Source organism: Sapajus apella, unplaced genomic scaffold (assembly GCF_009761245.1).
Source record: "Sapajus apella isolate SASKATOON/1434 unplaced genomic scaffold, GSC_monkey_1.0 scaffold21, whole genome shotgun sequence".
Lineage (NCBI taxonomy): Eukaryota > Metazoa > Chordata > Mammalia > Primates > Cebidae > Sapajus > Sapajus apella.
Genome location: NW_022436961.1, coordinates 1,979,176 through 1,984,370, shown reverse-complemented (window position 1 = coordinate 1,984,370; position 5,195 = coordinate 1,979,176). Strand labels below are relative to the sequence as shown.

At 46.6% G+C, this 5,195-nt stretch overlaps 1 protein-coding gene across 4 annotated transcripts in view; it reads right to left on the bottom strand.

Moving 5' to 3' along the window:
• Positions 1 to 456, bottom strand: part of KAT6A (lysine acetyltransferase 6A) — a 115,213-nt gene extending 114,757 nt beyond the window's left edge. For 2 of the 4 annotated variants that reach the window (XM_032288086.1, XM_032288087.1), the window contains exon 1: positions 180 to 455. The gene's annotated coding sequence lies outside the window, so the exon portion shown is untranslated. Of the gene's footprint in view, positions 1 to 179 lie in introns of all 4 variants that reach the window. The other 2 variants (XM_032288088.1, XM_032288085.1) reach the window with 2 other exon arrangements.
• Positions 457 to 5,195: the final 4,739 nt, after the last annotated feature.

Genomic DNA, 5,195 nt, shown 5'->3' with positions numbered 1-5,195 from the left:
AGGGGGCGGCCACGGCGCCCCAGCCCGAGGCCTGGCGCAGAGCAGCAGGAGGCGGCGCAGGCCGCGGCGGGGCCTGCAGCGGCCCGCCGACCCCGCGAGGCAGCGGAGCGGGCCCTGGAGCGGCTCGGCCTCGGGCTGGGCGGCCGGGGGCGGCCGGGGGCGGCCCGTCGGCTACTTACCGGGAGGAAGGAGAGCCGGGATCCCGGGGCCCCAATCCGGACCGCGGAGATGCCCCAAACTGACACGGCCGCCATCTTGGAGACAGTGAGCTCTGGCCGGGGGGAGGGGAGGCGAAGCGGCGGAACAGCCGCGGGGGGAGGGGAGCGTCGCGAGGGAACGGCTGCCTGGGGGAGGGAGCGGGAAGAGCCTGGGCGGGAGGCGAGGGGAGGTGGAGGCCCGGCAGCGCGGGAGGGGGACGGCCGAGAGCGGGAAGAGCTGGGCCGAGAGCCGGGAAAGGCCGGAGGGCGGGGCGGGGCAGCAGGGAAGAGCCGGCCGGCGGGGTCACGTGGGGCGGGTACAAAAGGCCAAAGCCAGGGTGGGAGGAGGACTGGAAGGGGCTGGAGGCTGGCTAGCCGGGGGCTCCTTCTCGGCCTTCTCACACGTTTAGGTCAGGCGGCGACCCGGGAGAGGTGGAGCCGGTGCACCTCCATGCCACAGCTGGGGAAACTAAGGGCAGGCGCCTGGGTGGGGTGGCTTCAGTGTCGCACGGAAATCCGGCAGCCACGCAGGATGGGAACTCTTCGGCTGCGCCTGTTTACTTTTAGCGAGCCCTCCCTCTCCACTCTTTTGCCTGCACCCCGACTTGTACGGCGACGGTCCGGGAGCCCGAGGCCGAGGTGTGCCCGTGGGCGGGGCTGGGGGGCGGCGAGGAGGCGGCTTCCTGTCCTCACCCCTGGCTGCTCGCCTCAGCCCCCGACAGAGCTCTCCTGCTGGAGGGAAGAGTTGGGGAGAGGGCGGAACCGGAGGCACCGGTGTTAAGCCCTTTAACCAGTGACTTCATTTCTTCTCTCCACCAGCAGCTGAGTGGGTTCTTGGACCTCACCAGAGCCATTTTGTGGGAAACTCCACAGACCTGGGTCGTGTGACTTGGACAAGGTCACACAGCTAGTGTGTGGCGCTCACCTGAGCCTGGGACCGAGATTTGTCTTATTCTAAAGCCGGTCTTCGCTTCCTGCCCTGTACGGAACTGCAGTCCGTACTTAGGACAGAACCACAAGCAGGCACTTCTTCGTGGCCTGCCTATCCTCTACTGACTGCATGGATGTTTCTTTTTGTCTTGCCTTTCATCTGGTTTAAACTCTTGGATGCAGAGATTGAGTCATAGTTTTTTTGTTTTTTTTTTTTTTTGAGACAGTCTTGCTCTGTCGCCCAGGCTGGAGTGCAGTGGTGCGACCTTGGCTCACTGCAACTTCTGTCTCCCGAGTTCAAGCGATTCTCCTTCCTCATCCTCCAGAGTAGCTGGGATTTCAGGCGTCCACCACCACGTCCGGCTAATGTTTATATTTTTAGTAGAGACGGGGTTTCACTGTTTTGGCCAGGCTGGTCTCAAACTCCTTGACTTCAAGTGACCTGCCCGCCTCCGCCTCCCAAAGTGCTGGGATTACAGACGTGAGACACCACGCCTGGCCAAGTCAGACTTTTTTCCTGCATTCACTAGAAAGACCGTGAATGACGTGAAAAAGACATACCAAAGGCTTAATCATTTACATGGAAGTGTACCCTGCTGCCTGACCTTTATCTGCTCTGTCCCCAACCCTGTACTTCCCCTCCTAGACTGTCGACCCCAAAACCTCCTCATTTTATCTCAGCTTTAGCTTTTAAGGCCCCCTTGTCACTCATTGCCTTAACGTCCATGCTGACTTCCTTTTCTGAATTTCTGTAGTAGTATCATTTGCTGTAGTCATTTTGCGCTTATATATTTTGTGTGCGCGCTCTGTCTCTCATATATATATATATTCTGAATACATTCGCTGGTAAATGCTCTCCTATTATGACTCTTTGCATCTCCAGCACCTAAAATAATGTACAAGTACTGTAGAAGGCGGACTATAACAACAACAACAAAAAAGTGTTGCCCGTGAATGAAAAATTTAAGCCGTTAAGAAACCCGGTTGTAGCGGGGCGCTTCCATGGCCCAGCCACTCGAGAGGCCTGCTTGAGCCCAGAAGTTCCAGGCTGCAGTGAACTATGATCGCCACTGCACTCCAGCCTGGGAGACACTACGAGAGGGAACCCAACCTTTTCTGTCTCTATATCCGATCTCCACTCTAATCCTTAGCCCCACCTTCCATACGGTAGACCATATGGACCATTCAATAGGAATAAGGTAACTTGGGCTGGGCATGGTGATTCAGCCTGTAATCCCAGCATTTGCGGAGGCTGAGGCGGGCAGATCAACTGAGGTGTCAGGAGTTGGAGACCAGCCTGACTAAAATGGTGAAATAGTAGAAACCCGGTCTCTACTAAAAAATACAAAAATTAGCTGGGCGTGGTGGCGCGCTCCTGTAATCCCAGCTACTCGGGAACTGAGGCAGGAGAATCGCTTGAACCCGGGAGACAGAGGTTGCAGTGAGCCGAGATCGCACCACTGCACTCTAGCCTGGGCAATAAAGCAAGACTCAGTCAAAATAAATAAATAAATAAAATAACTTTCAAATGATGGTCCAGCCAAATCAATATCCTGACACTGACATAGAAACAGAAGTGTAATGTAATGAGGTTGGCTGAGCTGCCGTTCATCGCCTACTTCCAAGCTCCATCTCCAAAGCAGTACGGAAATTTGGGATAGAAAATAATCCACTAGAAAGGATCTCTTTCATCCTAGATTAATCAGACACATTCTCAGGTAAAATGGTCCGTGTTTGTAATGAAACAGGAAAAAAAAATATCTTTTAGTAGAATAGGCAGATTTTTATTTCCCAAAGAGGACAGATAAAGTTGTATTAATACAAAGACAATGAGTTCTTCATGTGAGACTACAGTGTGTCGCCTTAAAGAAAAATAATACAGAGATGAGTTGTGTTTACTTTTGGATAATTTGGAGGAAAACTAGCCACAGCCATCCCAGTGAAAGACCAAACTGGGGATTAAGCAAACAGTAGCAAGAATTTAAAACAATGTATAACAAAGCACAGTTGAGCTTTTCACACAGCTTCCATAAAGAGTCTCTGCTTTACATTTGCATAACTAAATGGCACATTCAGGTCTTCTCAAAATGAAAATCTCACAACAAAGACAGATTAAAGTCCTCATCATTTGCAAGTTAAAAAACAATCTGCACTCTGAAAGGATAGTTTTTCTTTTTCTTTTTTTCTTTGTTTTTTTTTGTTGTTGTTGTTCTTCTATCCTTCAAAAAGGATAGTTTTTCTTAGTTCAACCTTTACTCAAGATTCAGCCCTGTGGAGCTGGCAGTTAAAAGTTATTTCCCCGTTGCATATTTTGCTCTAGGAATCCCTGCCTTTTCACTTGTACTTGGTAATTGTGTCTTATGCAGAGTCCATGCCAGCCTGAAATTAGAAGATTGCTCTTTCTTGGTTTCAACAGGAAAAATTTTTAGTCCATTTACATTTAATGTAATTACTGGTATATTTGGATGTATGTCTACCCTATCACCATTTATTTTCTTTTGAATCACCTGTTTCACATCCCCTGTTCTCTGCTTTTTGCCTTCTTTTGAATTAATTAAAATATTTTAACTCTATCATTAACATCTTTATTAATTTTTAAATTATACATTACTAATTTTGGAGATTACAACATTGCTTTTTGACTTATTCCTTCTAATAAATAATTACTTCTACCACTTCCCCAGGAATGCTAAGACATTAAAATACTGTGCTTTGTCTCCACTTCTCTCCCTTTTATGTCTCTTGCTGTCATGGATTTTAATTGTGTGTGTATTTTAAGCCACACAAGAATTTATACTTACTGTTCTGTACAATCAATACTCATTTACATTAACCTACATATTTATCCTTATATTGCTCTTCATTCCAATATGCATTTCTGTGCTTCTGTCTGAAAGTTTTCCTTCTATTTGGATAATTCCTCTGTTTTAGAGCAGGTCTGTTGATAACAAGCTCTCTCCAAGGTTGTTTAAGTTTTTGCTTTTTATTTTTTGTGGGGTTTTACTGCCTAAAAACTTCGCATAATCCTTCATATTTTTGCTGGGTATAGCATTCTGATTTGGGAATTTTTTTTTCAGCACTTTAAAGACGTTCTTTCATTGTCTTCTGGTTTTTATCACTTCCTTTTATTCCTTTGAAAGTAGTGTCTTTTTTCTTTTGACTCCTTTTAGGATTTTTCTTATCTTTGATTGTCAACAGCTTTACTATGCTATTTCTAAATGTGGTTTTCTTTGTATTTATCCTACTTGGGTTTATGAGTGCAATGGGTGTACTCACAGGGTCCCTTGCATTTGTGGGTTTATATCTTTTTTCTTTTTTTTTTTTTTTTTTGAGACCGAGTTTTGCTCTTGTTACCCAGGCTGGAGTGCAATGGCGCAATCTCGGCTCACCGCAACCTCCGCCTCCTGGGTTCAGGCAATTCTCCTGCCTCAGCCTCCTGAGTAGCTGGGATTACAGGCATGAGCCACCATGCCCAGCCAATTTTTTGTAGTTTTAGTAGAGATGGGGTTTCACCGCGTTGACCAGGATGGTCTCGATCTCTTGACCTCGTGATCCACCCGCCTCGGCCTCCCAAAGTGCTGGGATTACAGGCTTGAGCCACCGCGCCCGGCCGGGTTTATATCTTTTAGGAAATTCTTCGTCACTATCTCTTCTTCTTTCCTTTTAGGATTTAAATTATACATATGTCTGAATTTTTTTTATTGTTTACCATCTGTATTTCCTATCATCTTTTTTCCCCTTTTTTTTTCTCTCTTTATGCATGAGTTGGTATATTCTATTTAATTGTGTACTTTTAAACCCATTTGTGAGTTCTTAATTTTGGTTATTATATTTTTAAGTTCTAGGATTTTCATATGATTCTTAAACTAAAATCCAGTTCATTTGGAGAAATTATTTATTTATGCATTTTCTCTGCTGTTGCCGCTATTATCTTGAACATATCAATCCTAGATATTTTTTTTTAATCCTAGTTGTTTTTTTTTGTTTTTGTCTTTTTTTTTTGAGATGGAGTCTTGCTCTGTTGCCCAGGCTGGAGTGCAGTGGCATGATCTCAGCTCACTGCAACCT